The sequence below is a fragment of the Perognathus longimembris genome, chromosome 14 (assembly GCF_023159225.1).
Source record: "Perognathus longimembris pacificus isolate PPM17 chromosome 14, ASM2315922v1, whole genome shotgun sequence".
NCBI lineage: Eukaryota > Metazoa > Chordata > Mammalia > Rodentia > Heteromyidae > Perognathus > Perognathus longimembris.
Window position 1 is genome coordinate 14995434 of NC_063174.1, and position 25139 is coordinate 15020572.

The window sequence follows — 25139 nt, forward strand, 5'->3', positions numbered from 1 at the left end:
TGTTATATACAAGACATACGGAACAGAAAACTAAGAGAAACAAGGAAAAAATTACACATAGCACATAATAAGAACCTCTTGTTTTCAATATCGTGGAGTTCATGTGGATATACTTGCATTTTTATGTGGTCTTATACACTAAGCATCTGGGTTATTGAGATCCCCTGTTAAAAATACCAGAAGATAGACTGACATTGCTCCATTCATAAGGAAATGGAAAGAGGTGGAAAATATTATACTAAGTGAAGTGAGGCAGATTTAAAGAGAATTGATTGCATAGTTTCCCTCATATCTAAGAACTTGACAGCATCTTGTGTTTTACTTTTTTAAAACATTTTTAAAATGTTTTATTTATTGTCAATATGATGTAGACAGGTGTTACAGTTTCAGTTTCATATGTAAGGTAGTGAGCATATTTCTTATCAAACTTGCTATCTCCTCCATCATTTTTCTCCCACCTTCCTCTCACCCCAATTTTCTCCACTTCCCAACCCCGAGTTGTGCAGCTGGATTACAGCATGTAGTTCTGTAAGTATTGCTATTGCATTGGTTCACCTTTTACCCATTGTCTCTCCATTTTGATGTTCTTCTTCTACTTCTTCTGCATATACAATACCTAGGGTATAAAAATCAGTTACAGTGACATCAGGGGTAAAGCCATAGGAGAAAATGACAAAAGACAATGGCATAATTTTACATGGCACATTGAACATAACAACAAAAATGATAAACCACCTGTTTCCATAACTTGGATCTCATTGCATTTAGCAACATCTATGAGTTCATATGCACACAACTATTGAGCTATTGTGATCTTCTAGGATTATCCTAGATGTGTACTACTTACTACCAGTGAGGGAAACGATAGAGTGTATGTTTCTTTGGTTCTGGCTCACTTTACTTAGTATGATTTTTTCCAAGTCCTTCCACTTCCTTACAAATGGGGCAATGTCATTCTTTCTAACAGAGGCATAGAATTCCATTGTATATAAGTACCACATTTTCTTGATCCATTCATCTACTGTGAGGCACCTGGGTTGGTTCCATGTTTTAGCGATGGCAAATAGTGCTGTGATGAACATAGTTCTGCTGATGGCTTTAGTGTGGTCTTGCTTGTAATCTTTTGGGTAGATATCCAAAGAGTGCTGCTAGGTCCTATGGGAGTTCTATGTTTAGCCTTTTGAGGAACCTCCATACTGCTTTACAGAGTGGCTGAACAAGTTTACACTCCCACCAAAGAGTTCAGTAGGGTTCCCTTTTGGCCACATCCCCACCAGCATCTGTTGTTAATACTTTTCTTGATAATGGCCATTCTTATTGGGGTTAGGTAGAATAGCAATGTTGTTTTGATTTGCATTTCTTTTATGGCCAGTGATGTTGAGCACTTCTTTATGTGTCTCTTGGATATTCTCGATTCCGCTTCAGAGAAATCTCTTTTTAGATCTTTAGCCCATTTGTTAAGGGGGCACTTGTTGTTTTTTTAGGATTTGTTTTGGGGAATTTAATTTTTTGTTTTCTAAGTATATATTAGTCATGAGGTCTTTGTTGTATGGTCAGTGAAGATCTTCTCCTAATCTGTGGGATTGCAGTTTATTTTGTAAGCTATATCCTTTCTCATGCAAAGGCTCTGTAGTTTGATGCAGTCCCATTTGTCCAGCTTTTCTATGATTTGTTGCATTTCTGGGCCTTTATAAAGGAATTTCCTCCTGTGTCAAGGAGCCCAGTGTTTCTCCTATTCCTTCCCACAATTTTTCAGGTTATCTGCTTTTTTTTTTTTTTAATTACAAAAAAGTTTTATTGTTTCTTTTGACGGTTAAGCTTATCATTTCTTTTTTTTTAATTCACATGTACATTTTATTTTGTTTTTATTTTTTTAATTTTTTATTGTCAAAGTGATGTACAGAGAGGTTACAGTTTCATACTTTAGGCATCGGATACATTTCTTGTACTGTTTGTTACCTCCTCCCTCATTCCCCCCTCCTTCCTCCCCCTTTTCCTTCCCCCCCATGAGTTGTTCAGTAGATTTACACTAAACAGTTTTGTAAGTATTGCTTTTGTAATCGTTGTCTTTTTTACCCTGTGTCTCTCAATTTTGGTAATCCCTTTCAGTTTCCTAGTTCTAATAGCAGTATACACAGTTTCCAATGTACTCAGATAAGATACAGAGATAGTGCAGGTACACCACAGGAAGGGGATACAAGAAGATCATCAATTATAGAAGCTACGGTTACACATAGCACGTTGAAAGTAGTTACAATAGTGACATAAACATAGTTTCCATAACATGGAGATCATTACACTTAGCATCATCTTACGTGTTCATAAGGGTATAGCTATTGGGCTCTTGTGATCCTCTGCTGTGACTTGCCTAAACCTGTTCTAATAGCTTGCAAGATAAACAGAAAGCCCACAGATTGGGAAAATGTCTTTACCGGCCACACAATGGACAAAGGCCTCATATCTAAACTATATGCAGAACTAAAATAATTACATTCCTCCAAAACAAAACTGCAAAGAACCAATAGCCCCCTCAACAAGAGGGTAAATACTTAAAAAGAGACTTCTCTGATGAGGAAATGAGAATGGCCAAGAGACATACGAAAAAGTGCTATAAATCATTGGTCATAAAAGAAATGAAAATCAAAACATTGATATTCCATCTCACCCCAGTAAGAATGTCCTATATTAAAAAAAAAAAAAAACTAACATTAACAAATGTTGGAGGGGATGTGCACAAAAGGGAATCCTACTTCATTGTTGGTGGGAATGTAAACTGGTTCAGCCACTCTGGTAAGCGGTATGGAGATTCCTCAGAAGGCTAAACATAGAGCTCCCCTATGACCCAGAAGCCCCACCTTTGGGCATCTACCCAAAAGACCACAAACAAGAACACACTAAAGCCACCAGCACAACAATGTTCATTGCAGCACAATTTGTCATAGCTAGAATATGGAACCAACCCAGATGCCCCCAGTAGATGAATGGATCAGGAAAATGTGGTACATATACACAATGGAATTTATGCCTCTATCAGAAATAATGACATTGCCCCATTCATAAGGAAATGGAAGGACTTGGAAAAATTATACTAAGTGAAGTGAGCCAGACTCAAAGAAACATGGACTCTAAGGTTATCTGCTTTTTATCTTGAGGTCTTTGATCCATTTGAAATTGACTGGTGTGGTGTCATATATACAGATCTGGCTTTACTTTGTTACAGTTTTTTAACCAATTTTGCCAGCACCATTCGTTGAGGTAAACAGCATCTTCTTAGAGGACAATTACAATAATTATATTCATAAGTACATTTTTGTGTTTTAACTGTTAATTCAAAAATCTTTGAAATTTTCAAGAAAAAACATTCTCCCCCAAGTCAGCTTTTTAAATTAGTTCATAGGAAAATGCTTTCATATGTTATTTACTGAATATACTAAAATTAAGGCATTTTAGATATGAAGTAAGATTATTGTGATTGATATCTTTATCAGATACCAAGCAGAATTCACAAAAGAATCAGATAAGCTAAGTATTCCAAGCCAAAGTTAGTAAATGGCAAACTTTATTCTATACTATGCCTTTATCTGAAAAACAATGAACTCTGATACCAAATAACTTATGTATATAAATATGTACATACATATTATATATGTATATATTATACATAAACTAATTGGCTAGTTCTTACATTTTCAAGTAAGTGTCCCCTAAGTACTGAGGATAAGGAAAAAAACTGGAAATTCATGATGAATAATCTTATATGCTGTGTAATAGAAATATGTAATTTTGTTCTCAGAGACAAATGACTCATATGTAAGCAGTGCTGCTCAGCAAGGGTGGCCAACTGGCAGGAAAGCAAGTAAGTGAATGAAGGAAAGAAAATGAAAAGAAAAAAGTGGATTCATATCTCAAACCATATGCCAAAATTAATAGGTAAATTATGTATATATAAAATTTAAATCTTAAAACTGTAAGAAGAAAACTTGACATCATTTACAAAGTAGAAATGAAAAAGACGCTTATAAATCTAACTCCAAAATCTGGAACCCACACAAAGAACAACGATTACATTTAACGAAGTACTATCACAGTCCTGGGTTAGTTTGTTCTCACTTCTATACAAAATTCCTGACACAAAAAGCTCAGTGGAGGAAAGATGTAGGTTAGCCCCTGGATTCAAGGTTTCCATTGATCCTTGTTGTGTTTCTGGGCCTGAGATGAGGCATAGGTGTGGTGGATAGGGTGTGGAGCAGCAGAACTGCCCACTTCATGAGGACTAGATAGGAAAGGAGGGAGAGAGAGGGAAAGGAAGGATTGACAGAAAGGTAAAAGAGGAGGAATAAGGGAGAGGGGGAAAATGGAGAAAAGGGAAGGCAGAGAGAAGGAGGAGAAGGGAAGGGAGGAATGGACTAGATGTATCTTTTCAGGGCACTCTTAACATGATTTAATTCCTCCAATTGGAAGTTACCTCCTAAATTTCACTGGTTCCCAGTAATGTTATCAGATTACCAGTCGATCAGTGGATTAATCCATTCATTAGGTCAGTGATCTCAGGACCCACTCACCTCTTAATGATTAGATTAATCTGCTGGGTGGAGACCAAGCTTTCAATACAGGAGCTTTAATGGGGAGACACGTTATATGCAAACAATAGCTGGTATTTAGAAATAATACGCACAGCCAAAAATGTAAAATTCCCAAATCAAAAGCAAGGACAGAGAACACTAGTTTCAACTCATATCACACAAAATTGTTAAATGAGTACTAAGATCAGTTACAGTGATAGCAGGGATAAAACTGGGGAAGGGAATATGAGAGGAAAAACAAGAAGAAAAAAGGTACATTTTCACACACAAAAAGGTACTGTTTCACATTAAAAAAAAGGTACAGTTTCACAGGGCATGTGTAAATAACTACAATAATGATATACCACTTGTTTCCATAACTTGGAGTTCATTTCGCTTAACAATATCTTATGTATTCATAAAGGTATAGCTATTGAGCTATTGTGATTTTCTGCTAGGTCTATCCTTGGCATGTGCTAATTATTCCTGTGGTTTTACCCCTGATATCACTGTAACTGACTTTAGCACCCTGGATATTGTATATTCTTGTATTTGAACTACGGAAGGGAAAGGGAATACCAAAATGTAGAGACAAATGATAAAAAGACAAACCATTCCAAAAGCAATATTTGCAAAACCACTTGGTGTAAACTGACGGTGTAAACTGGGGAGAGAGAAGGAAATGGGGAGGAGCGAGGAGGGGGAAAATGAGGGAGGAGGTAACAAGTTGGATAAGAAATGTATTTGCCTGAAAATCACAAGAGCCCAATAGCTATGCCCTTATGAACACATAAAATAATGCTAAGTGAAATGAACTTCATGTTATGGAAATGAGTGTTATATCACTGTTGTAATCACTTTCAACATGCCATGTGAAACTGTATCTTTCTTTTTGTTGTTGTTGATAATTTTGTATCCCCTTCCTGTGGTTGTACCCACGCTATCACTGTAACTGATCTGAGTACCCTGGATACTGTATATACTTGTATTAGAACTAGGGAAGGGGAAGGGAATATCAGAATCGAGAGACAAAGGATAGAAAGACAAATGACTCCCAAAGCAATACTTACAAAACCATTTGGTATAAACCAACTGAACAACTCATGGGGAGAGAGGGAAATGGGAGGGGGAGGGGATGGAGGAGGGGGCAAAATGAGGAAGGAGGTAACAAATTGTACAAGAAATGTACCCACTCCCTGCATATGAAACTGTAACCCCTCTGTATATCACTCTGACAATAAATAATTTTTCTGAAAAAAGAAATGTACTTGCCTTACATATGAAACTGTAACCCTCTATACTTCACTTTGACAATAAAGAAGAAGTGTTAAATGTTACTCATATTTTTAAAAATCAAAACAGGACAAAACCTCAACCTGAATTTGTGTGTCATCCTTGCACACGGGCCATGCTAATCTTCTCTGTATCGTTCCAGGAGGTAGCAAACAGTACAAGAAATGTACCCAAGACCGAATATATGAAACTGTAACCTCTCTGTACATCACTTCAACAATAAATAAGTATAAAAACAAAACAACAACAAAAAACCCAAAACCTCAACCTGTACAAAGATAAATATTTAATAAAAGAAGATGATAAAATGTCTCTTATATAGTATAAAATGATATCTAACCTCTGAATTGCAATAGTAATTAAAAATTTAGTAAACCAGATACAACTAGTTGATAAACACTACTAAACTGAATGGTCCCTTTTAGTAGCAGTTTAATACTATCATGTGTTGCCTGTGGCAATTGAAAGATCATATCCCTCATGTTGTAGAATTTTGAAACAACTATAATTATTGAATAGCTTGAGCTAGGCACTCTGTCTAGAATTCATCCCATTTGAGTTACGTGGACATTAAATATGTTTGTGTTTGCACCAACATTATTAATTCACATTATTGGGGTAGTAGAAACAAGTTATATTTCTGAAGTATCTGATAATTATGTAAATTATGGGTCTATGTACATTCATATCTATGTATACTCATGCTTATATATTTGAGTATATCTTTATGTATATATAATACATGCATGCATGCATAAAGAATTTGGAAGAAGACATTATTATAGGTGATACAGGAAGAACAAGTTATCAGGATAGGGATGAAAAGAAAAATTACTATATAATTTTAAATATTTTTCTTCCTTTTTCTTTTTCTCTTTCCTTTCTTTCTTTTCTTTTTGATTTTTATGCCAGTCCTTGTGCTTAAACTTAGGGCCTCGCCAGTGTCCCTGTGCTTCTTTTGGCCAAGGCTAGCATCACTTGAACCAGAGCTTCATTTCTGGGTATTTGGTAGTTATTGGAGATAGGAGTCTCATGAACTATCCTGCCTAGGCTGACAATGAACTCTGATCCTCAGATCTCAGCTACCAGAGTAGCTGGTATTACAGGCATGGGCAACCACCACCCAGCTCTTTTTTATTTCTGAATAGCCTAAATAAACCACTGATTACTAATTAATTGAAAATTTCTGATAGTCTAGAAGCTCTGCCTATTTCTAGTAAAATTATATTTCTGTAACTGTTGGGGATTCAGCTTGGCCTTGAAGGGGGAAGGGCGATGAGAGCGATCCTGAGATGCTGCCCTTCCCCGCAGCCCTGGGGCAGTGTGAAATGTAGCCACTCCCACCTTCCGGCTTCAACCAGAAGAGAAGCAAAGCAGCTCCCCGCCTCTCGGCTCCGCCACGTGTGTAATGGCGGAGAGCCCAGAGACCGGGTCTTTGGGGGGCTGTGGTCTCCGACCATTGAGGAAGTTCCATGACATCACCGTGATGAACAGTCCATTAGCCAATCATTAACAGCCCCTTTCCTCGTCATCTCTGCTGGTATAAACTGTTATCCCCTCCCTTGAATAAACCAGAACATCCTTTGAGAGTTCTCCGGGACACCCATGCGCCCGAATCTTCTTTGGCGGGTATGGGGGGTCTTGTGACCACGTGCCAACTGAGGCTACTCGTGGCCTCCGCTCCCACAGTTAATTCCCTACTGGCCAGGGGAATGTGAGAGAGCAGCAGAGGACCACACACGGAAGAGACCCAGGACCCCCACGTGGATGGGGGATAGAGTGAAACCCGGCATGTAACTTAAATTTCAAGTTATCTGTGGAAATATTCATTTCATTTATTTTATAATCAGAATGAAAATTTGTGCCTCTGAGGATTTTTCCTTTAAAAAATTCATCTTTGCTTGAATCTAGCAGTTATAAAAGTCTTTATTCATTAGTGCAGAAGGCTTGGGATTTATCCATAGATATTTATTATAATAGATAGCAAAATAAAACTAGGTAAGATTACATTTGCCTAGTCAGAAAGTAAGATAATGAGCAGAAGCAGACTGAAATTTTTATTATTTTAATCATCATTCAGCATCCTATAATGATGATGAATATTCCATGCATTGTGTTCATTTCTAATATGTTCTACTTTCCAAAGCATGTGTTCTATTATTTTGTATAATCCTTGAAGGGCACTTCTCATATTACAAAAATGTTTGAAAATAGTACATGAGTATTTTATAAGAAATATTACTGTTTTCATTTGATTTTGTTATGATTATAAATGACCATTGTTGAATGAGGTTATGATTTTATATGTGAATTATTGTAAAGCACAATGTATATAGTATTTGATAGTCATAAAACCATTATTATTAACAAAAGTTTATAATTCAAAATAAGTGAAACACGCTGTATGATAATTGCCTACAATGAGATTACATACCACTTCTTCTCCTCCTCTTCCTTTTTACTCCTCCTCCTCCTCCTCCTTCTCCTTCATTTTTGCCAGTGCTAAGACTTAAACTCAGCACCTGGTGCTGTCCCCCTTGTCTTTTACTCAAGAGAAGTGCTCTAGCACTTGAGCCACAGATCCATATCTGGTGATATTTTTTAAAAGTTCAGTTCATTTCAGAAGTATTTCACAGATTTTCCTGCATAGGCTGACTTTGAACCATGATTCTCAAATCTTATCCTTGAGAGTAGCTAGGATTACAGCCAAGAGCCACCACACAGAGTTGGAGTTAAAAAAAAATCTCAAATTCATCTTAACAGGAAGTTTTGTTTTTAAACTATGATATATTTTCATTTTTCAAACATTTTCTCCCCTCTTTTTTTTCCTCTTCTTAGAATTTCTTTACTTGATCTTCTGAGTCTTTATTATTGAGCTATCTAGCTTGTCATCTCTATGTTGTGTTCATCCCAATCTCTCTTTAAGCAGTTAATCCTTGTTTCCTTCTTTCTGTGACCTCTTACACCTTCCTCTCCTCAAGCAATGTTATTAAATAATACTTCTAAAATGTCACCTTGTAGTATTACTTCTTTATCCCAAAACCTCCTATTGCCTGCAATGATTTGTGGGAAAGATTACATACTTCATAACTAATTATTGTGTGTGCTGGTTCCTCAGGCATGGATAGGGTGTGGGAACTGCCTCTCAGCCGCAGTTCTGTGTTCAGCCTTTTGGTTGTTAATTGGAAATAAGAGTCTCACGGTTCCATATTTTAGCTATGACAAATTGTGCTGCGATGAACATTGTTGTGCTGGTGGCTTTAGTGTGTTCTTGTTTGTGGTCTTTAGGGTAGATGCCAAAAAGTGGGGCTGCTGGGTCATAGGGGAGTTTTATGTTTAGCCTTCTGAGGAATCTCCATACCGCTTGCCAGAGTGGCTGAACCAGTTTACATTCCCACCAACAATGAAGTAAGGTTCCCTTTTGGCCACATCCCCTCCAACATTTACTATTGTTAGTTTTCTTTATATAGGACATTCTTACTGGGGTGAGATGGAATCTCAGTGTTGTTTTGATTTGCATTTCTTTTATGGCCATTGATGTAGAGCACTTTTTCATATGTCACTTGGCCATGCTCATTTCCTCATCAGAGAAGTCTCTTTTTAATTCTTTACCCACTTGTTGAGGGGGCTATTGGTTATTTGCGGTTTTGTTTTGGAGGAATGTAATTATTTTAGTTCTGCACATATTTTAGATATGAGACCTTTGTTCGTTGTATGGCCGGTAAAGACATTTTCCCAATCTGTGGGCTTTCTGTTTATCTTGGGAGCTATGTCCTTTTCCCTGCAGAAGCTCTGCAGTTTGACGCAGTCCCATTTCTCCAACCTTTCCTTGATTTGTAGCCTTTATGGGTCTTTGTTAAGGAAGTTCCATCCCAGATGCCCCTCAGTAGACGAATGGATCAGGAAAATGTGGTACATATACACAATGGAATTTTATGTCTCTATAGAAAGAATGACATTGCCCCATTTGTAAAGGAAATGGAAGGGCTTGGAAAAAATTATACTAAGTGAAGGAGCAGACCCAAAGAAACATGGACTCTATGGTCTCCCTCATAGGGAATAATTAGCACAGGTTTAGGCTAGTCACAGCAGAGGATCACAAGAGCCCAATAGCTATGCCCCTATGAATGTATAAGATAATGCTAAGTGAAAAGAACTCCATGTTATAGAAACAAGTGATATATCACTGCTGTAATTACTTTCAACATGTCATGTGAAACTGTAGTTTCTATTGTTGATGATCCTCTTGTATCCCCTTCCTGTGGTTGTACCTGCACTATTACTGTATCTTATCTGAGTACATTGGAAATTGTATACACTGGTATTAGAACTAGGAAAGTGAAATGGAATACCAAAATCACGAGACACAGGATAAAAAGACAAATGGCTACAAAAGCAATACTTGCAAAACTGTTTGGTGTAAACCAACTGAACAACTCATTAGCGGAGTGGGAAAAGGAGAGGGGGAGGGGGAAATGAGGGAGGAGGCAACAAACAGTACAAGAAATGTATGCAATGCCTAACGTATGAAACTGTAACTTCTCTGTACATCACTTTGAAAATAAATAAGAAAAACAAAAAACAAAAAAACACAGTTGACAAAAAAAAAAGAAAAGAGTTTCATAAGCTTTCCTGCCTAGGCTGACTTCAAACCACCATCCCAATGCTCAGGTTTCAGCATTCTGAGTAGTGAGGATTATAGGCACAAACCATTAACATCCAGATTTCATAACCTAACCTTGATTCAAAGCTTATTTATTTACCATCTACTTTTGCTTAAAGTCTATCCAAAGTTATTTCCACTATACTTAGTTTCTTTTCTGTAAATCAGAGCCTCATTCTAGGGCTGGGGATATGGCCTAGTGGCAAGAGTTCTTGTCTCCTACACATGAAGCCCTGGGTTTGATTCCCCAGCACCACATATACAGAAAATGGCCAGAAGTGGTGCTGTGGCTCAAGTGGCAGAGTGCTAGCCTTGAGCAAAAAGAAGCCCAGGACAGTGCTCTGAGTTCAAGCCTCGGGACTGGCCAAAAAAAAAAAAAGTCTCATTCCACATTCTCACTCTGGCTCTCTTGGTGAGCTGGTACAGTTGCACATTTTGTGAGGTAATCTTAGTCTACTGATTTACAAAATTGAGATAAACATTTCTATTTCCCTACTTAGTATTAGGATTGAATGAGGTTCTCACATGGAAAATATGTTATAAAAATGTTAGCTGCAAGGCTGGATTCATGCTATAATTCTAGCTACTCAGGAAGCTAGGATCTAAAGAGTGTTGTTCTAAGTAAGCCTTGGCAAGAAAAGTCATGAGACTGCTCTCCAGTAACACATCAAAAATGCCACAAGTGTAACTGTGACTCAAGATGCAAAGAACTAATCTTTCATAATAATGTTCAAAGACAGTATCTAGAACCTGAGTTTCAGCCCCAAGACTGGCACCCAAAACAAACAAACAAAAAACTTTGGTGCAAAGAAATCACTCCGCATATTGTGAGCTATTTTTATTCCCTTCTTTATTACATATCAAGGTGGTGATATATTCCCTTGGTTCTTGTGGGGTAAGAGCATATCACTGAACAACACGCTCAGCCCTGTTTTTTCCACATTTGTCCAAACAGAATTAGCACTTTTAAAATATGTGGGGGTGGTTAACTGACTTCCAAAATGATGGACTCCTGGCAGAAGTCTCCCCAGCAAAACAATAGTCATGCAGTAAACAAATAATCATTTATACCCTGTGGCTATTATCTTAAGGTCATACAGTTAACAGAGGAACATTTTAGCAAGAACATGGACAATTTATGTCTGTTAGGACAATGAGAGAGGGTTTTATTCCATTATCTTCACCTCCCCCACTAGCTCCACATGTAGGAAACTCTGTTGTGGGTCTGATGAGCCAACAAGCTGCAGCCTCCCTCTTCCCTAAGTCTAATGTGGGTATATCGTTTCACTCTCCAAAGAGGAAGCCAGTATTGTTTTCATCATCTTCCAGCTTAGTGTTGTAGAGGTTTACTCAAGCAGTAAGCCTTTCCTTTCTGGCTAATCTCCTCCATGCCTCTTTCCCAATTTTCTAGGCAGAAAATTCCCTTCCAGGGGATGCAATCAGAGATCAAATGCTGCCTTCCTTTCTGGCATCCCTAATCATTAGGTATGTGTTATTGCTTAGAGGAATTTGGGAGTAGTCTATAGGCTTCTGCTTAATAGAGAAGGCAGATCTTACACTTTCTTTGAGCGTATTGTCGAAACTATAGATATCTTAGGTGAGATAACTTAATGGGAAACAGGAGACTTGATGTAAGTGAAATGCCAGAACAAGCACCCAAGAGTTTAATGGGAATAAGGAAAAAGATTAAAAAACAAAACAAACGGCAAACCCAAACAACCCCAACTTCTCCTGGCTTTTGTATATCCTTCAGGACACTGAAGAGATGGTTGCATACATCTGCTAGGCTGAAAACACTGGGAGTAGCCATATCAAGGTGTAGGATGGATATGAAATATATACCTAACTGTATGTAAATCCATAATATGGGACAAATACTTACTGGCATTGGGCTTATGCTAAATCACTGGCCTCTCATGGTAAATAATAGAAAAACTCTGATCCAGGATGAGTTCTAAGAATCAATGATACAAAACAACATCACAAGCATTCTTGACATGGTAGGAGACTGCTCATGAAAAGTTGTTTTAATGGAAGCAATTAGAAGGAGCACTACATGATACTGTTTTCTGGTTGACTATGTGCAAAAACCAAAGATATGATTTTCTGTTTCCGTGTGGACAAAAATAGAAATTCTCAAAAATGTGAAATCAGCCTACCAAAGACATACTCATTCAAGGCTAGGTTGTAACCAGAAGGCTAGAAATGTAACCAGAATTTAGACATATACTTTCAACAGTTAAGTGGATTATACAAATCTAGAATCAATCCTGTGTAATCAGGCAAAAAGATTAAAAGCAATACAGAAAAATACATAAACAAGGATATCAATGTTTGCACACAGTCATGAAAATAGATTGAAAAACAGTTCAGTCAAGTCACTAAACAAATAAATTAGCCAAGAAAACAACAGCTACCACCTGCCGAGTTTCAATAACCACAATCACTGCAATGTGTCTTCAAAATATTCCATTTTCAAGAAATAATTATAAGTCATTCTAAGACTAAGGAAAGTATAACCTGCAAATGGGAAAAATATCTAGCAGTAATACCTGGTTCTGAAGATTCCACATGGTGAAATTAGTAAATAGAGACTCTGAAGCAATTATTGCAATCATGTTCAAAGAACTAAGGGAACTCATGCTTTGAAGAGTCAGTGGTAAAATGGAGATACTTCACCAAATATAGAATAATAGAGATAAAATTGTTTGAAAGCTCAAATGGAAATGCTGTAGTTGAAAGGTAAGATAGCCAAACCTTGAATAAAGGGGATTAAAAATAGATTTAAATAGGTGGAGGAGATAATTATTAAGATTGACAAAGAGGCATCAGGTTCCACTAATATAAAGAATGAAGAATTGAATAAAATATGAGAGAAATATGGAAGCTAATTAAATCCAGTAAAACATTTGTAATGAAATTACCAAAAGAAGAGGGAAGGAGGTAAAATATACAGTATGAAATACCATAGCAAAACTTCTTTGAACAATTGACACAACTTAATAAGAAGAAATGACAGGAATGTAAAACACTTGCATATTCAATAGGGCAGGTACTAATTATAGGAGGAAGAATGTGGTCCAATCCTTTACATAGAATTGTGCAAATGGAATTGTAAAGCGTGTGTTAAGATTGGTCTGGGAGTAGGGAAACAAGGTGGGAGATAGTAATGGAAGAGTGAGTCTGACCAGGTATATTTAAAACGTTTGGACGTGTCAAGGTGAAGCCACCCTCTGTAAAGCTAAGCGATGCTATCAAAATGAGGGAGAAAAAGAATAGTTAAGAACTTGCACATTTGGTTAAAAATTTCAGTATACAAATTTTGGAAGTTCAGTAAATTTCAAGCAGAAAAAAAAACTACAAATCACACAAATTTGATCATAATGATAATAGCTTCAGATATGCATGTAATAAACAGCTTAATCAGTAGACATATGTTGTCATAATTATTAAAAATATTTCTCAATACCCAACTATACACTGTCTGTAGAGTCACATGGTACTTGACCCATTTGTATAAAATAAATGGGAACAATCTTCCAGATCTCAGCATGCTGTGTTGCTGGGATTACAGGCATGCAGCACTGTTGCCTGGCTTTTTGTTGCTGGGTAATTTCTGTTGATTTCATTACACTATAGTATATGCATTAAAAATTTAAGTGGGGATTGTTTACTTACTAAAATTCATTACAGTCTTTATTAAAATGTACATGGTATATTTTTTCCTTGAAATAATGACTACTTTTAAATGTGGTTAATTTCTGAAACCAGATATTCTTAATTTGAAGGACACAATGAATCATAAATTTATTTAATAGTGTCTATTATGCTTTGTGTATTCTAAGAAATCTTTGTGTATCTTTAAAGTAGAAAAATAATTCAATATTTTCTTCAAAAATCATTCTGGTTATAGCTTCTATGTTTAATTCTAGTCATCTAAATAACACATTTTTTGGCAAATAATCATTTAGCAATTAAGATTCACTTTGTTTATGACACAGAATAAACCATATATGTGAAGCAAATTTATTTTTCACACTCAGTTGTTTTGGAGACATTTGTTAAGTTACACATCTCCCAATGCATCTAATTCTGGAGTTTGTTTTTCTGACTTATTTGACTATTATGAACCAAAAATATACCATCTTGGTGATTTAGCTTTGGAGTAGTTAGTAAATAAGTAGTAAATTATTTTAATTTTTAGAAGCTAATTTCAAATTTTTATCTATTTTAGATCACCTCATTTTTGTGCAAATTATGTAGAATTAGTCTGACAGTTCTCTTAAGAAATCTTGTTAGAATTTTGATGAGGATCTTCTAGCAGTTACAAATGACGATTGGGAGAAAAATTATATAAAATGTGGTCTCCCATTTCCTTTCCTTACAGTGTCACTTTTTGTCATACATTTACATCATCAGGTTCTATAAACCCTCAAACTGCATGTTGAATTTCTCTATTGACATATTCTGCAATTTTCCTCAACAATATTTTCGGCTTTTGAATGTTAAATTTTTTAGAAAAACGAAAATAATTGGGTTACTGGATTCAGCAATGTTCTGTTCAAAGTTCTTATTCCAAATATTAATTTAAGATTTTGGCCTTAGTTTTTATGATGACCTGTTATGTATATCCTTCTTAAATATTTCAATATATTTTATTCATATATTATTATGCCTTACTCATAGACATGTTTGATAAATTCATATACTAAGGAATATGGGTATATAATTTCCTTTTAGGAAGTTTCTTTTTTTTTTTGGTGCTGTGGTTTTTCATCAATTTCATTAATATTTCAAAAGATCATACTTCACTTTCTTCTTTTTCATGACAATATGGAGGCATGAACTAAGGGTCTTATGCTCATGTTTCTTTAGTTGTTGTTGTTCTTTTTTCAGCTCATGGACAATGTTCTACCAATTGAACCACACCTCTGTTATGACTCAGTTACTTAGAGATAAGAACCATTCTCTCAGATAGTTCCGCCTAGGGAGGCTTTTACTTTGATCCTCAGATCTCAGCCTTCCTGAGTAGCTAGGGTCATAGATGTGAGCCCACAAGTGCCTGGCCAATATTTTAAAAATATTTCTTCTATATTTCTTTTGTATTAAGATATGTTATTATTGCATGAAAGAGTCATTATTTTATCAAATATTTTTGTAGTCAGATGTGGAAATTCTCTTACAAATTTTAAGTAGCCTATATAATTATTATAAGTTGTAGGTTATTATAAGTCTATATGAATTTAGACTTGTTCTTTAAGTCTACCAATTTGAACTTAAATATTCTTCAAATGAAATATTTCAAACAGATTTAGATAATATTCACATTATTCTTGCAAAAAGATCCATATTATTAAAACTATTAAGAGTTTTGTCTTAAAGCATATTTTTGCTGACAAATATGTTGGCATCCATTCTTTACAGCTTTCCTGTGTCTTCCTACTTAAGACGTAAGTGTTATAAACAGAGTTTTTCAAAATGTCTAAATCTCTCTGTGTCCCACGTTGAGTAGCATTAACTTCTACAAAGAGATTCCTCAACATGTGGAAATTTAGTCTGCACTCCTGCCATGCTATATCAGGTTTTACATTTTAAAAGTGCCAAGCAATTTTTCTGTCCATTAACTTTGAACACTGCATAGAGAAGTAGTTAGTTCTCAGGCTTGTCTTTGTAACTTTTTTTGCCTGAGTCATACCCTTGACCAAATTGGAGTATGTGGATTTGAGGCCTAGGCATCGCTATGTTTAGAGGTCCCTAGGTGATTCCCTTGTGCAGACAAGGTTGAGATATCAGTGCCTAGGATATAGGGAGAGAACAATGACTGAACTAGATAAGAAAGCAAGAAACTGGAAATTTAGATGAGAGGTTGGATCTCAGCCTTTTTTTTCTGTTACTGATACATAATCACTTATTTTTTGTTAAATTTCATATTTGTGTTTTAATTTTTTTTAATTGAGAGTATTCCTTATGCAAGACACCACCACCGTCCTTAGATTTAATTATCTCTAAACTTTTACCAGTTTGAAAATAACATTATTTTGCTGACAATTTATAAATAAGGAGATAATTGTGAACACATAATAGATGGGTGGTGATCATCTGTATGGGGTTAATTTGTGCATACATGGGAAGAAAATTGGCTGACTATAGCTATTAAGAAATTGAAAATTTGGAATGTATATACCTTTGATGCTCAGAGAAAAGAGGATTAGATATTCTGGCCAAGTTGGTGCTTCACAATAGGGCCCTGCCTATTTCAAAAAGGAGAAGGGAAGAAGAAGGAAGGGAAGGAGGGAGGGAGGGAGGGAGGGAGGGAGGGAGGGAGGGAGGGAGGGAAGAGCAAAGGAGGAAGGGAAGGAAGGAGTAAGGGAGGGGAAGGAGAGGATGAGAGGAAAGGAAACAGAAAGGAAGGGAAAGGAAAGGAAGGAGAGCGGAGGAGGGAACGAGCTAGAGAAAGAAAGACAAAACGAAATAAAAAAGAAACACTGGGGATGTGGCTTAGTGGTAGAATTTTTGCCTACCATGCATGAGGCCCTGGGTTTGATTCCTCAGTACCACATAAACAAAAACAAAATAAGAAATAAGAAAGGAAGAAAAAAGAAGAAATAAAGAGAAAACATAGTCAAAACTTTACTTGTTAACTATGTAGCAGTGAGCAGAAAATCTGATTACACCCAAAAGAAAAGTCATCAACATTTGTTTGTGGAAATAAAATTAGAAAAGCCAATAAGAGCCTGCAATTTGAGGCAAGTTTGAAACAAGATACAAAAATTAAAGGTGGATAACGGCCTGGCACCAGTGGCTAATGCCTGGAATCCTAGATACTCGGGAGGCTGAGATCTGAGGATCCCAGTTTGAAGCCAGCCTGGACAGAAAAGTCATTGAGACTCTTATCTCTGATAAGCTACTCTGAAAAAATTGGAAGTGGTGCTGGGTCTCAAGTGGTAGAACCCTAGCATGAGAACAAAGAGGGTAAAGGAGACCCCCCCCCCAAGCCTTGAGTTGAAGCTTCATGATCAGCCAAAAAAAAAAAAAAAAAAAAAAGAAGGTGGAGAACACATTTGCAGAAATTGTACATACATACATACATACATATACAAATGTATGTTTGCATGAATGTATATGTGTATATATCATCTACCATCTATCTACCTAACCATCCATATCAGTATTACCAACCCATAAACAAGAACTCACAAAGAGTTTTCCAAACATCAATGTGCAGGATACTCCACTGGGATATTATTAAAATGAAGATCAAACTTAGTAGGTTACTTGGATAGGTCCTGCATTTCTGCTTTTGAAGTGAGTTTCTAGGGGTGCAATTCTGCTGCTGTGGTGACCACATTTTGAGCAGTGACTATCTGTAGCTCATCTATACAACACAAGCAGAGCAGGGGTACTGTGGAATGCAAACCCGATGGCACATCATTATTAGTTGCCATGGTAATTTCTCATTATCAACATGAGGAGACCACAGTGTGCGATAAATTGAGTAAGGGTTTGATCAACCTGTTTAAAGAATGTGTGGGTGGACATTTGGAGAGAGGGTTTGGAAGTTCATGAAGACAAAGTTATTTGAGGAAAATTTGATTCATCTTTAAAATGACTAACAGAAAGCTTAAAAACGTTGAGGGTAGATCACAGCTTTTTTTTCTTTTCAGATAGTTTTTTTTTAAATAAATTATTACCTTTAAGTAATTTTCATAGGAATTGCCATTTAACAAAGCAGTCTGTGAATACAATGTATCTTGATCAATGCCACTGTTTCAACATTCTTCTTACCCTTACCACCACTTTTCTCAATCATCTTAATTTTTTGTATCTTTGTCTTCCCCCGCTCCCCCCACACACACACACTTCTCTTCATTTGTCTACTGATATCCCCTTAATTTCACCCCACCACTTTCAGGTACTTTCTCCTTGGCATTTTATTTTGCTGAACTTGATATTGTATTTTAGATTTCTAAGGAACTACATGATTTGGGATTTCCCTTTAATCTAACATATTTTAGTTCATATATCTGTAGACACTTACCACCCAATGTATTTACTTCTGAGTTTGTAAGCTAAATCTAGTTTTCACATGTGAGAGAAAATGTGGATCCTTTGCCTCTATTGGATGCCTTCACTTTACATATTTTTTCAAATCTTTGTATTTCTTTACAAATGGTAAAATATCATTCTTTCTGTTGGATGAATAAAATTCTATTGCATGTACATACCACATTTTCTGAATGTTAGTCCAATGAGGGTCATCTTGGTTGAATCCATACCTTCCTTGACTTGGTGAATAGTGCTGCAGCATATTTTGATCATAGTGAAAGATTTCATATTTAATGATTCATTTATTTGACACTAATACTTTAAGTTTTTATAAGAACAGGCTTCTTGATTCAACACCAGACACCAACAGGAAATATCATGGCTTTTACTGGAAATATAGTCAAGGGTGAAGTTGAAAGGGAGGATGTTCAGTGAGTACTGAAAGATATTTTGAAAAGAACAATAGCATTGAGAGTAACCATGAAAGAAAAAAAAGGACCAATTTTTGTCTTGTTTCAAAAACAATAGAACTGAACAGAAAAAAATATACCCAACAACTTTTAATTTTAGCAGAAACTGAAGAGACTATATTTCAAGAATGTGAAAAGGGGGCTGGGAATATGGCCTAGTGGCAAGAATGCCTGCTTCATATACATGAGGCCCTGGGTTCGATTCCCCAGCACCACATATACAGAAAATGGCCAGAAGTGGCGCTGTGGCTCAAGTGGCAGAGTGCTAGCCTTGAGCAAAAAGAAGCCAGGGACAGTGCTCAGGCCCTGAGTCCAAGGCCCAGGGCTGGCCAAAAAAAAAAAGAATGTGAAAAGGAAGATATGATTTATAATTCAGAAGAAAAAAAAATAGTAAGATGTTACTCAAGATCATGCAATGAAATAAGAAACTCTTTGACCTGTCTTATCTTAGGAGAATGTTTATTATTTCACCAAATTGTCACTCTACATTTTGGGGGGAATTAGTGATTGTTCTTATATGAGATGAGATCCTTGATCAGAACATGCTTTATGACTGGTGTTCTGTTTACTTCCAGGCACAACAAATTGTGATTGATTAGTTGCATGGCATTTAACTCTCTCCAGCTATGTTTGGAAGCCCAGGGAAGGCAAAGCAGAAGTAGATGATCACAGTCAAAGGGGCAGATGACCACAGCTGGTAATACAAATGCATATAATTAAGTGAAAGATAGTTACAATGCCATGTAAGGGATGACTGAGTGGGAGAAAACACTGGTAGATCAGGAGAGGAAAAAGTAGGAGAAAATGAGGGAGGGGGAATACTGGTCAACTGTTCAAAGATTCTACTCATTGCTTGATTTATGTAACTGTAACACTTCTGTACATCACCTTTACAATTAAGTTTAAATTAAAAATGGGTATATAGAAAGGATGAATGTGTTTACTAAATTGAAATGCATTTGAGTTTGATGTTTATGAAAAGCACAAAAAGAAAGACGTGATGTTGAGATGTTTGAAATTTTGTAACTTGAGTATGGTTATGTGATGACAAGTTACAAGAAAAGGTTATATGAGGTGTAGTGGCTGGTAGTGAGGCAATATGCTCATAAATGGTTTGAAAGAGAGAAATGCTCTTAAAAATAGGGTACTGAGAGTTTCCAGTGTTACTGCAAGACTTAATATAGTTCAGGAGAGTTATAGAAAAGAACATGCAAATCAGTTTGTGAACTACTCAAGGAAGAAAGTAGATCCTGCTTATGAGCATATGGAAAGTAGGGTATCATATCAGAGAATATTTCTGGGGAAGAACTAACAGCCAGTACAGTTCGATGTCATGATTACTACCCTTATAATTATGAGAGTAAACTGCTTGTCAAGAAACACACAACTCTTTTTAGGTCTTTAGTCCATTTGTTGAGGGGGCCATTGGTTCTTTGAGAATTTGTTTTGGAGGAATTTAATTGTTTGAGTTCTATGTATATTTTATATATGAGGCCATTGTCTGTTGTATGGCTGGTAAAGATATTCTCCCAATCAGATGCCCATCAGTAGACAAGTGGATCAGGAAAATGTGGTACATATACACAATGGAATTCTATGCCTCTATCTGAAAGAATGACATTGCCCCATTCGTAAGGGAATGGAAGGACTTGGAAAAAATTATACTAAGTGAAGTGAGCCAGACCAAAGAAACAGACTCTATGGTTTCCCTCAGAGGGAATAATTAGTACATGTTTAAGCTAGTCACAGCAGAAGATCACAATAGCCCAATGGCTATGCCCTTGTGAACACATGAGATGATGCTAAGCGAAATGAACTCCATGTATGGCAACAATGGTTATATCATTGTTGTAATTATTTTCAACATGCCATGTGAAACCATACTCTTTTTTTTCTCTCACATTCCCTTCTTGTGGTTTCACCCCTGCTGTCACTATATCTGATCTTTGTACCCTGGAAACAGTATATATGTGTAGGGAAAGGAAAGGAATACCAAAATCGAGAAACAAATGATAGAAAGACCCCATTCCAAAAAGCAATACTTGCAAAACCCTTTGCTGTAAATCCACTGGACAACTCATGGGGGAAGAGGGAAAGCAGGAGGGGGGAGGGGGGAGGGGGGAAATGAGGAAAGAGGTAACAAGTTATATAAGAAAAGTACCCACTGCCTTACATATGAAACTGTAACTGCTCTGTACTTCACAATGACAGTAAAGGGAAAAAATGGAAAAAAGAGAAACACATCTCTTAGATAATACTTGGGACAAGAATACAAGGTGGTGATTTCTCTTGGCCTTGAGAATGATGAGTACAGCAACTGCAGTGTTGGAGATTTTGACAATAGGTTTGTAAGAATAAATACCAGAGTCTGTTAAATGTGGAAACTTGCTTCTAGTTAGTAAAAAGAATAAAACCAGAGAGTAAATGTTTACTTTTAATTCTCTTTCCAGAATTTTAGCATATTATGACACCAGTGGTCTTATTAGATACCTAACAAAATACCCATTCTATTTTGAGAGAATGTAGAAACAAATATTTCAGGCTAACATGTATTCTTCATAAACCATTATCAACTGAGAGTCTCTGATTTGAAAACTGTACAAAGCTTGACAGATCCATTTATTCCACAGTCAGAGGGAAAGCTTGCTGTAGGAAATGTATTACAGAGACATGAATGAGGTTATGGAGGAAGGAATTTCCCCATTTCATCTGATACAAATCACTAAGGTTTCTAATCACTGAGAAAGCTCTGAGGGATAGTCATTGGGTTGTAGACATAAGGAGATATTGGGGTTACCATTGCTCTGACTTAGCTCATTAGCAGTGTTCAAATATCCAAGAGCCTTTGGAAAACAAAAACCACACCCCAATTCATTTCTACTCATTCAGATTGTGCTTTGTAACAAGTACAACTCATCAAAATAAAAGAAATCTTGTTATGAATTTGGTGGCTCATGCCTGCAAACCTAACTAAACAGGAGGCTGAAATCTGAGGATCACACTTCAAAGCCAGCCTTGGGAGAAAAGTCCATGAAACCTTTATTTCCAATTAACCACCAAAAACTCATAAATGGTGCTGTGGCTCAAAGTGTTAGAGAGCTAGCCTTGAAAAGAAAAGCTGGGACAGCCCTCGGGCCCTGATTTCAAGCTCCATGACAGACAAAAGTAATAAACCAACAAATAAAACATGTATGGGGTACTTGGGCAAGCACTTAAATGACACACTTGCTCCCATTCCACCTGTGGCAGTATAAAGAATTACCCTGGAATATCTTAGCTATGATAAATAATGCTGCAGTGGACATGGTTGTGCTTGTAGCTTTAGTGTGGCTTTCTTTGTGGTCTTTTTGGTAAATGGCCTGGAGGGAGAATGCTTGGTCAAAGATGAAAGACTCATTCTGAGATGAGGACAGATAAGAGGGAACATAAACTCAATCTCAGTAACTATCACTCACATGACCTAGGAAAAACTGAGATTTGTCTATTTTACAAATGAAAAGAGCAGGGCTTGGAGAAGCTAAGGTAGTAGACAGAAGTGGTACACTCAGGGGCGTCTGTGTCATATCCATTGTGCTGAACGTTCCAAATGGTGAGAAACTCTGACTAGCAAGCAGAATGGCCTCTCTACTTTCTCTGCCAAGAACAGGAAACAGGAGAGTTGATTTGGCCTCTTTTGTAACTGGAACACACAGGGAACACAATTGTTGATGTCTCCAAAAGCAAAGAGTGCACAATCGATGAGCTTGGAAATGTTGGTGTTGAAAGGATATTTCAAGACTGAAGTGGAGCCATCAAAATCTACTGATAATGTGTATAGTTCTGGAAAAATGGAAAATCATTGTTTAATTAATTGGCAATTAAGCACTGATTACTTTAATTATTTCACCTAATTTTTCCCAATCCTTTTACTATAAAAACATTTGATGATAAGTTCTATTATAATGACAAATTTAGTAAAATGGGTTCATCAAACAAAAATAAGTCCTTGTGAAGCAGATTTTTTCTACAAACTGAGCACTCTCTCCTTAAATATTGAAATATTGTCCATGAAGTAGAAACAGGTTGTGTTTACTATGATATTCTGACAACAGTTTCTCTGTTTTCCTCTAAAGTTTGTTTATTCATTGTACAGAATATTCTCTAAAAGAGTGGCAGTCAGGCAGTTTGTTTTGGGTTTTGCTTTCCTTCCAGTGAAAATATTTTCTTATAAAAAAGAGCTGTAGCACACAATAGTTTTTTGCTAATTTCTCTTATTTCCTTTTGGAAAATAACAATTTATTTATAAAAAGTTTCTGAATATTATGTACATTTACCAGAGTAAATGATCTTGATTAGACTTGAAAATCATCACACATTTTTCTTCGGAGTGGATTGCTAGGTGGTTGGAATTGCTATGTTTAAAAGGGGATTTTACTGTAGTAGAATTTGTTAGCAGGCCCACTACCACTTTAGCCATGTTCAATCCTTTTGCTTTTACATGGTGTTTCAGATAGGGTTCTGTGTTGTTGCAGAAAATGATCTTAAACCATGATCCTCTTACTTTTGCCTCTTAAGAAACTGGGATTATAGGCATGATCCACCATGTCTGGCATGTTTTTAAGATAAAAGCTTGTCACTACAAAGGATACATGTTTTCTTTCATATGTGAAAGTTAAAGATAAATTATATGAAAACTACCATCATCAAAGATAAATATAGGTATCATACTAAAATTTTGTCTGGACTGTTCTGAAATGGTAAATTATTATTTTTCCCTTCTGACTAGGTGAGATTGCAAGCATGTACTTTTATCTAGTCCTCTGAATTATTAATATGACAAATTTTTTAAATCACATCATATAGTGTAGGGTACTTTCTTTCAAAGAATTTGACTCACATTTGTTTGTTGTTTGTTCTTTTAAATTGGATTCAATGGTCATGTTAATATCCAGCAGAACACCAGAGACTATTACTTTTTAATTTCTTACCTAACACTCTAAACCTGGAATTTCAATTGTTTATCCTAGAACTTTCAAGCCTAGGAATGTGACCTTCCATACTCTGGTTTTACAATATTAGTATCTGGTAAGAGCCCAGAGGTCAATTGTTTGAAAACAATTGTGAATTGAAAATGATCAAATTAGACATTAATTGATCTTAGATTGTATATGAATTGAAATAAAGATTGTTTTCTCATTCTCTGATACATACCCCTACTAGGAAGGCCATCTTTAGATGTCAGAAAGTCACAGTTGAAGTTTGGGGAGTCCTGCATGAATTCTACAGTAACCACATAATTTCCCCTTTTCCATGTTTCCTCTCCTCAGTAATTTCTTTCTGCAAAGTGGGGATACTTAGAATCTGATGAAAATTCCCTGAATTTTCTAGACTTGTTATGATAGACATAATTTTTTAAAAGAATATTATCATCAAGTAGTTGTACAGAAGAGGTGCCATTTATCAAAGCAGTTTATGCATATATCTTCACCAGTGTCACCCCTCTTAATCTTATCACCTACCTCTCCCCTACCCACTTCTTCCCTTACTTTTCTTAAATTTTGTAGGATACATTTGGATTCTTGACTGAATTCTCCCCTCTTCTCTTTGTTTGTTCACTGTCTTCCCTTGAGCTCACCTCACCCGTTTAAAATACCCACTTCCTGGTGCTTAAACTTTAATTTTGGCATTTGAAGGAACTGCACTATTTGAGATCTTCCTTGAATGTATTTTATTTCAATTCATACAACTGTATACACTTACCTACCACCCAATATATTTACTTAGGAGTGTGTAACCTAAATCTAACTTCACATATAAGGAAATCATGCATCCTTTGTCTCTAAGACAATAAAAGATGCTGGCGAGTGTGTTGCTTTACACAATGTTGATGGGGATGTAAACTTGTCCATCCACACTGGAAAGCAGTATGAAGGGTCTTCAAACAATCAAAACAGAGCTACCCTATGATTGAGCACTTCCACTCCTGGACATTTATCCGAAAGATAATAAACCAGGATTAACATTTTTATGATGCCAATACCTCCATAGATATTTTCATCAGCAGTAAGTATCATTTCTGCAGGCATTTCTTACCCTTTATAGTTTGAGGAAAAAAATGTCCTAGAG

General features: G+C 36.3%; 1 protein-coding gene and 1 non-coding gene across 2 annotated transcripts in view; one reads left to right on the plus strand and one right to left on the minus strand.

The window, feature by feature from the left end:
• The window catches only part of Lrfn5 (leucine rich repeat and fibronectin type III domain containing 5), a 245242-nt gene that overhangs the window by 59315 nt on the left and 160788 nt on the right, over positions 1–25139 (plus strand). The window lies entirely within an intron of this gene.
• Positions 5918–6025, minus strand: LOC125363678. Its single transcript, XR_007213273.1, has one exon. It is a non-coding gene; the product is annotated as a U6 spliceosomal RNA (small nuclear RNA).